This window comes from Triticum aestivum, chromosome 6B, assembly GCF_018294505.1.
Source record: "Triticum aestivum cultivar Chinese Spring chromosome 6B, IWGSC CS RefSeq v2.1, whole genome shotgun sequence".
Taxonomy (NCBI): domain Eukaryota; kingdom Viridiplantae; phylum Streptophyta; class Magnoliopsida; order Poales; family Poaceae; genus Triticum; species Triticum aestivum.
This window is the reverse complement of record NC_057810.1, coordinates 6143303-6152630: the sequence shown is the minus strand read 5'-3', so window position 1 is coordinate 6152630 and position 9328 is coordinate 6143303. Positions and strand designations below refer to the sequence as shown.

The window sequence follows — 9328 nt, the reverse complement described above, 5'->3', positions numbered from 1 at the left end:
CCTCTCTCTTCGCGAGGTGGGACTAAAAAACAGCTTACTAAGAAACTATAGTACCGGTTCATCCATGAACCGGTACTAAAGGTGCTCGTGGGGCCCCAGCCTTACCTGACACAACCTCATTAGTACCAGTTCGTGGCACGAACCGGTGCTAAAGGTTCGCCACGAACCGGTACTAAACAGCTCCTCCCGCCTAGCAGTTGGTGCATACTGAACGCAAAAAATATAAGAGCATTTAGATCATGATCTTATATTTCTTTACAGTCTAAATTGTCAATATGATCTTATAACATCAAAAATACTTTGATCATCAATGATCTTTGTGTGTACAATCTGAATTGTCAATATGAGTCATCAACGATTTATAAACCGATGAAGACTCATATTGTGGCCACAAATTCTACACATAGAATTCAATGAAGACCAAGTGCTTGTGATAGTTTGAGAAATAACATATTTAAGGTGGTAAAAGGCTTGTTAGGGGAGCGAGGTGGGACTAAAAACAGCTTGCCATAACCTCATTAGTATCGGTTCGTGGTACGAACCGGCACTAAATGGTGATGGTGGGGCCATAGCCTGACCGCAGGCTGACACAGCCTCTTTAGTACTGGTTCGTGGCATGAACTGGTACTAAAGGTTCGCCACGAACCGGTGCTATTGATCGCCGCCACGAACCGGCACTAATGTACACATTAGTGCCGGCTGTAATTCAAACCGGCACTACTTTTTTTCGTTAGATTTAGATTTTAGCTTATGTTTAAGTTCAAGTTTTAGTATCGCTTTGAACTATGTTTTGACGGATGGTAATGTAAATTATGTGTCGAATTTCGGTTTAGAAGTTTGTTTAGATCGAATCTATGTTCATCTTAACCAAATTTGACTTTTACTCCGCTAAATTTAGGGGATCGGCTAGAACCGACCAAAACATAGTGGACTAAATTTACTCCATTAAGGTTTGCTCGGCCAAATACTCCTGTATCTTTTATGGGCTCGGCTAGAGTTGCTTTAAGAGATCAGAGAAATGGGTGTGTGCAGCACGGGAGTGGATGAAGATGATGTCGCCAAGGCTGTCCGAGGGCTGATTTGGGAAAATTAATGTGAGGTTAGGAAAGACAAGAACCGGACGCCTCATGAGAGGCAGGATAGATGCGAAACCCACCATGACAGGGTAGAAGAACTCACTGGTGCCGGATATTGGCCAAGGGCGGCCTCCTTGGTCATCCACAGCCATAGGACTCTTTTTAAGCGAGAGATCGATGAACTTATTTCATTTTATTTTGCATGGGACATCGATGGACTTGAAGAGAGGAGACTTGTGACTTTGCGAGTACTGAGTACTATGGTCCAGTATGGCCCATCTGCAAATGTATTCACCTCTGTATTCTAAAACGTATATGTGACAAAGAGTTAACTGACACAGATCCCAAGCTAAGTTGTACCACTCAGATTTCCGGAGCATCTGCGCTTGCGAGTCATTTCATCGCTCTCCCAACAATTGCTAGTAAAGGTTCAAATGTGATCTGCCAAACCAAAATACTCAGCAACAACTGCTGCAGTATATTACTCGCATTGCATAACTGGTTTCCGCACATACGCATTATTTTCAGGGGACAATCTTGTACATATAACCATTGTCTAGGCCGGAAAATTAAGGAGCAGATAAAGGAGGAGGAGGGGAGGTTGTCATGGCAACTAGCACGTCTTGTAAAGACGAGGATTTGTTACAATTGCTCTTGCAGTCATCCATAGTGTGGTAGTAGACGTCAGTTACCAAACAATGGAAGCAAAGACCATCGTGGTATGTACAACCATCAGGAGATATTTTAACGCATAGCCCGTCTGGTAGATCGATCTTCTTGCTATCGGTGTCAGCCATGATTTGGCCTATATATTATGGAATAATAACAAACGAACAACCATCGTTATGCAATTATTTTAGAGTAGTGTGTATGTATATATATGCATATAAACGATGGAACCAGTTACAAAGCAAAATAGAAAGGCCTTTGATAGCTATACTAGGTACATACTTCCAGCCAGGACAAGTGAAGAAAAATTAAGCATTGTGAAGATACATAAATATCGGTGTGCTAGCTGCCTTACATTGAGCAACAGTAGCAGAGCATACGAGATGTAGACACACTAGGGCTCCTAGTGCAAGGATGCGAATCGTGTACTTGTCCATGGCCAACCAGATACAACACTAGCTACGCAAGCTCTCAGGTCACTTTGGTTGTCGATGAGAAATGTTTGGTTACCAATGAGCACATGAATCGATCGTATATATTGAGAGAAGAGAGAACTGGTCATCCTTATCCCGTGTAAACCATCAAGCAATAAAATTGGATTTATTTAATATCATCCTATAATATGAACCCTCATTAAAAGCACAAATCAAGTCAGACTAATTTTCTCCCTTTTTAGACAAGTTCCCAAATTTGGTTGGACTTATCTCCTATGTCTATATTTGTATATTTCATAATTGTAATTAATTCTCCAATAGTCATGCTTAGATCAAAGGGATGGTTCCTCCACCTCGGCTGCTGAAGAGGGCTCATGGAAAAGTTTATGGAAAGTTCTAGTGCCGGGAAACGTGAGGCTGTTCCTTTGGCATCTATCCATACATTCTTTAGCAACAAATGATATTGGGCACACAGCCATATGGTGGACTCTAGCTCATGCGGTTTTTGTGGATCACCTGACTCATGGAGTCACCCCCTGTTGAATGTATGATCCCTAGATGCACGTGGGCGCTGGTCGATGACGAGCTGGCTCGGTGGAGGCGGCAACAATGGTGGCAGTGGAGGCGGCAACGATGACAGCTTCAACATCGATAAGTGGTGAAGGACCTTCCTGGATACAACAAAGACGACCTAGGGACTGACCCCATGGGCGGTGGAATCTCTAGGGAGGACTTGCTCTCCCTCGCAAAGTCGAATAGCGACTAATTTTTTTGGTTAGATTTAGATTTTAGCTTATGTTTGAGTTCAAGTTTTAGTATCGCTTTGAACTATGTTTCGACGGATGATAATGTAAATTACGTGTCGAATTTCAGTTTAGAAGTTTGTTTAGATCGAATCTATGTTCATCTTAACCAAATTTTATTTTACTCCGCTAAATTTAGGGGATCAGCTAGAACCGACCAAAACTTAGTGGACTAAATTTACTCCATTAAGGTTTACCCGGCCAAATACTCCTGTATCTTTTATGGGCTCGGCTAGAGTTGCTTTAAGAGATCAGAGAAATGGGTGTGTGCAGCACGGGAGTGGATGAAGATGATGTCGCCAAGGCCGGCCGATGGCTGATTTGGGAATATTAATGTGAGCTTGGGAAAGACAAGAACCGGACGCCTCATGAGAGGTAGGATAGATGAGAAACCCACCATGACAGGGTATACGAACTCACCGGTGCCGGATATTGGCCAAGGGCGGCCTCCCTGGTCATCCACAGCCATAGGACTCTTTTTAAGTGAGAGATCGATGGACTTATTTCATTTTATTTTGCATGGGACATCGATGGACTTGAAGAGAGGAGACTTGCGACTTTGCGAGGAGTTAGTACTATGGTCCAGTATAGCCCATCTGCAGATGTATTCACCTCTGTATTCTAAAACGTATATGTGACACAGATTTAACCGACACAGATCCCAAGCTAAGCTGTACCACTCGGATTTCCGGAGCATCTGCGCTTGCGAGTCATTTCATCGCTCTCCCAACAATTCCTAGTAAAGGTTCAAATGTGATTTGCCAAACCAAAATACTCAGCAACAACTGCTGCAGTATATTACTCGCATTGCATAACTGGTTTCCGCACATAGGCATTATTTTCAGGGGACAATCTTGTACATATAACCATTGTCTAGGCCGGAAAATTAAGGAGCAGATAAAGGAGGAGGAGGGGAGGTTGTCATGGCAACTAGCACGTCTTGTAAAGACGAGGATTTGTTGCAATTGCTCTTGCAGTCATCCATAGTGGGGTAGTAGACGTCAGTTACCAAACAATGGAAGCAAAGACCATCGTGGTATGTACAACCGTCAGGAGATATTTCAACGCATAGCCCGTCTGGTAGATCGATCTTCTTGCTGTCGGTGTCAGCCATGATTTGGCCTGTATATTATGGAATAATAACAAACGAACAACCATCGTTATGCAATTATTTTAGAGTAGTGTGTATGTATATATATGCATATAAACGATGGAACCAGTTACGAAGCAAAATAGAAAGGCCTTTGATAGCTATACTAGGTACATACTTCCAGCCAGGACAAGTGAAGAAAAATTAAGCATTGTGAAGATACATAAATATGGGTGTGCTAGCTGCCTTACATTGAGCAACAGTAGCAGAGCATACGAGATGTAGACACACTAGGGCTCCTAGTGCAAGGATGCGAATCGTGTACTTGTCCATGGCCAACCAGATACAACAGTAGCTACGCAAGCTCTCAGGTCACTTTGGTTGTCGATGAGAAATGTTTGGTTACCAATGAGCACATGAGTCGATCGTATATATTGAGAGAAGAGAGAACCGGTCATCCTTATCCCGTGTAAACCATCAAGCAATAAAATTGGATTTATTTAATATCATCCTATATTATGAACCCTCATTAAAAGCACAAATCAAGTCAGACTAATTTTCTCCCTTTTTAGACAAGTTCCCAAATTTGGTTGGACTTATCTCCTATGTCTATATTTGTATATTTCAGAATTGTAATTAATTCTCCAATAGTCATGCTTAGATCAAAGGGATGGTTCCTCCACCTCGGCTGCTGAAGAGGGCTCATGGAAAAGTTTATGGAAAGTTCTGGTGCCGGGAAACGTGAGGCTGTTCCTTTGGCATCTATCCATACATTCTTTACCAACAAATGATGTTGGGGCACACAGCCATATGGCGGACTCTAGGTCATGCGGTTTTTGTGGATCACCTGACTCATGGAGTCACCCCCTGTTGAATGTATGATCCCTAGATGCACGTGGGCGCTGGTCGATGACGAGCTGGCTCGGTGGAGGCGGCAACAATGGTGGCAGTGGAGGCGGCAACGATGACAGCTTCAACATCGAGGAGTGGTGAAGGACCTTCCTGGATACAACGAAGACGACCTAGGGACTGACCCCATGGGCGGTGGAATCTCTAGGGAGGACTTGCTCTCCCTCGCAAAGTCGAATAGCGACTAATTTTTTTGGTTAGATTTAGATTTTAGCTTATGTTTGAGTTCAAGTTTTAGTATCACTTTGAACTATGTTTCGACGGATGATAATGTAAATTACGTGTCGAATTTCGGTTTAGAAGTTTATTTAGATCGAATCTATGTTCATCTTAACCAAATTTTATTTTACTCCGCTAAATTTAGGGGATCAGCTAGAACCGACCAAAACTTAGTGGACTAAATTTACTCCATTAAGGTTTACCCGGCCAAATACTCCTGTATCTTTTATGGGCTCGGCTAGAGTTGCTTTAAGAGATCAGAGAAATGGGTGTGTGCAGCACGGGAGTGGATGAAGATGATGTCGCCAAGGCCGGCCGAGGGCTGATTTGGGAATATTAATGTGAGCTTGGGAAAGACAAGAACCGGACGCCTCATGAGAGGTAGGATAGATGAGAAACCCACCATGACAGGGTAGACGAACTCACCGGCGCCGGATATTGGCCAAGGGCGGCCTCCCTGGTCATCCATAGCCATAGGACTCTTTTTAAGTGAGAGATCGATGGACTTATTTCATTTTATTTTGCATGGGACATCGATGGACTTGAAGAGAGGAGACTTGCGACTTTGCGAGGAGTTAGTACTATGGTCCAGTATAGCCCATCTGCAGATGTATTCACCTCTGTATTCTAAAACGTATATGTGACACAGATTTAACCGACACAGATCCCAAGCTAAGCTGTACCACTCGGATTTCCGGAGCATCTGCGCTTGCGAGTCATTTCATCGCTCTCCCAACAATTCCTAGTAAAGGTTCAAATGTGATTTGCCAAACCAAAATACTCAGCAACAACTGCTGCAGTATATTACTCGCATTGCATAACTGGTTTCCGCACATAGGCATTATTTTCAGGGGACAATCTTGTACATATAACCATTGTCTAGGCCGGAAAATTAAGGAGCAGATAAAGGAGGAGGAGGGGAGGTTGTCATGGCAACTAGCACGTCTTGTAAAGACGAGGATTTGTTGCAATTGCTCTTGCAGTCATCCATAGTGGGGTAGTAGACGTCAGTTACCAAACAATGGAAGCAAAGACCATCGTGGTATGTACAACCGTCAGGAGATATTTCAACGCATAGCCCGTCTGGTAGATCGATCTTCTTGCTGTCGGTGTCAGCCATGATTTGGCCTGTATATTATGGAGTAATAACAAACGAACAACCATCGTTATGCAATTATTTTAGAGTAGTGTGTATGTATATATATGCATATAAACGATGGAACCAGTTACAAAGCAAAATAGAAAGGCCTTTGATAGCTATACTAGGTACATACTTCCAGCCAGGACAAGTGAAGAAAAATTAAGCATTGTGAAGATACATAAATATTGGTATGCTAGCTGCCTTACATTGAGCAACAGTAGCAGAGCATACGAGATGTAGACACACTAGGGCTCCTAGTGCAAGGATGCGAATCGTGTACTTGTCCATGGCCAACCAGATACAACACTAGCTACGCAGGCACTCAGGTCACTTTGGTTGTCGATGAGAAATGTTTGGTTACCAATGAGCACATGAGTCGATCGTATATATTGAGAGAAGAGAGAACCGGTCATCCTTATCCCGTGTAAACCATCAAGCAATAAAATTGGATTATTTAATATCATCCTATATTATGAACCCTCATTAAAAGCAAAATCAAGTCAGACTAATTTTCTCCCTTTTTAGACAAGTTCCCAAATTTGGTTGGACTTATCTCCTATGTCTATATTTGTATATTTCATAATTGTAATTAGTTCTCCAATAGTCATGCTTAGATCAAAGGGATGGTTCCTCCACCTCGGCTGCTGAAGAGGGCTCATGGAAAAGTTTATGGAAAGTTCTGGTGCCGGGAAACGTGAGGCTGTTCCTTTGGCATCTATCCATACATTCTTTAGCAACAAATGATATTGGGCACACAGCCATATGGCGGACTCTAGCTCATGCGGTTTTTGTGGATCACCTGACTCATGGAGTCACCCCCTGTTGAATGTATGATCCCTAGATGCACGTGGGCGCTGGTCGATGACGAGCTGGCTCGGTGGAGGCGGCAACAATGGTGGCAGTGGAGGCGGCAACGATGACAGCTTCAACATCGAGGAGTGGTGAAGGACCTTCCTGGATACAACGAAGACGACCTAGGGACTGACCCCATGGGCGGTGGAATCTCTAGGGAGGACTTGCTCTCCCTCGCAAAGTCGAATAGCGACTAATTTTTTTGGTTAGATTTAGATTTTAGCTTATGTTTGAGTTCAAGTTTTAGTATCACTTTGAACTATGTTTCGACGGATGATAATGTAAATTACGTGTCGAATTTCGGTTTAGAAGTTTGTTTAGATCGAATCTATGTTCATCTTAACCAAATTTTATTTTACTCCGCTAAATTTAGGGGATCAGCTAGAACCGACCAAAACTTAGTGGACTAAATTTACTCCATTAAGGTTTACCCGGCCAAATACTCCTGTATCTTTTATGGGCTCGGCTAGAGTTGCTTTAAGAGATCAGAGAAATGGGTGTGTGCAGCACGGGAGTGGATGAAGATGATGTCGCCAAGGCCGGCCGAGGGCTGATTTGGGAATATTAATGTGAGCTTGGGAAAGACAAGAACCGGACGCCTCATGAGAGGTAGGATAGATGAGAAACCCACCATGACAGGGTAGACGAACTCACCGGCGCCGGATATTGGCCAAGGGCGGCCTCCCTGGTCATCCATAGCCATAGGACTCTTTTTAAGTGAGAGATCGATGGACTTATTTCATTTTATTTTGCATGGGACATCGATGGACTTGAACAGAGGAGACTTGCGACTTTGCGAGGAGTTAGTACTATGGTCCAGTATAGCCCATCTGCAGATGTATTCACCTCTGTATTCTAAAACGTATATGTGACACAGATTTAACCGACACAGATCCCAAGCTAAGCTGTACCACTCAGATTTCCGGAGCATCTGCGCTTGCGAGTCATTTCATCGCTCTCCCAACAATTCCTAGTAAAGGTTCAAATGTGATTTGCCAAACCAAAATACTCAGCAACAACTGCTGCAGTATATTACTCGCATTGCATAACTGGTTTCCGCACATAGGCATTATTTTCAGGGGACAATCTTGTACATATAACCATTGTCTAGGCCGGAAAATTAAGGAGCAGATAAAGGAGGAGGAGGGGAGGTTGTCATGGCAACTAGCACGTCTTGTAAAGACGAGGATTTGTTGCAATTGCTCTTGCAGTCATCCATAGTGGGGTAGTAGACGTCAGTTACCAAACAATGGAAGCAAAGACCATCGTGGTATGTACAACCGTCAGGAGATATTTCAACGCATAGCCCGTCTGGTAGATCGATCTTCTTGCTGTCGTTGTCAGCCATGATTTGGCCTGTATATTATGGAGTAATAACAAACGAACAACCATCGTTATGCAATTATTTTAGAGTAGTGTGTATGTATATATATGCATATAAACGATGGAACCAGTTACAAAGCAAAATAGAAAGGCCTTTGATAGCTATACTAGGTACATACTTCCAGCCAGGACAAGTGAAGAAAAATTAAGCATTGTGAAGATACATAAATATTGGTGTGCTAGCTGCCTTACATTGAGCAACAGTAGCAGAGCATACGAGATGTAGACACACTAGGGCTCCTAGTGCAAGGATGCGAATCGTGTACTTGTCCATGGCCAACCAGATACAACACTAGCTACGCAGGCACTCAGGTCACTTTGGTTGTCGATGAGAAATGTTTGGTTACCAATGAGCACATGAGTCGATCGTATATATTGAGAGAAGAGAGAACCGGTCATCCTTATCCCGTGTAAACCATCAAGCAATAAAATTGGATTATTTAATATCATCCTATATTATGAACCCTCATTAAAAGCAAAATCAAGTCAGACTAATTTTCTCCCTTTTTAGACAAGTTCCCAAATTTGGTTGGACTTATCTCCTATGTCTATATTTGTATATTTCATAATTGTAATTAGTTCTCCAATAGTCATGCTTAGATCAAAGGGATGGTTCCTCCACCTCGGCTGCTGAAGAGGGCTCATGGAAAAGTTTATGGAAAGTTCTGGTGCCGGGAAACGTGAGGCTGTTCCTTTGGCATCTATCCATACATTCTTTAGCAACAAATGATATTGGGCACACAGCCATATGG

General features: G+C 43.0%; 1 long non-coding RNA gene across 1 annotated transcript; it reads right to left on the bottom strand.

The window, feature by feature from the left end:
• Window positions 1-5979: 5979 nt before the first annotated feature.
• LOC123133062 (uncharacterized) lies at window positions 5980-6718 on the bottom strand. Its single transcript, XR_006465153.1, has 2 exons — window positions 6548-6718; window positions 5980-6328 (listed from the first exon to the last, which is right to left on the bottom strand). It is a non-coding gene; the product is annotated as an uncharacterized lncRNA (long non-coding RNA).
• Window positions 6719-9328: the final 2610 nt, after the last annotated feature.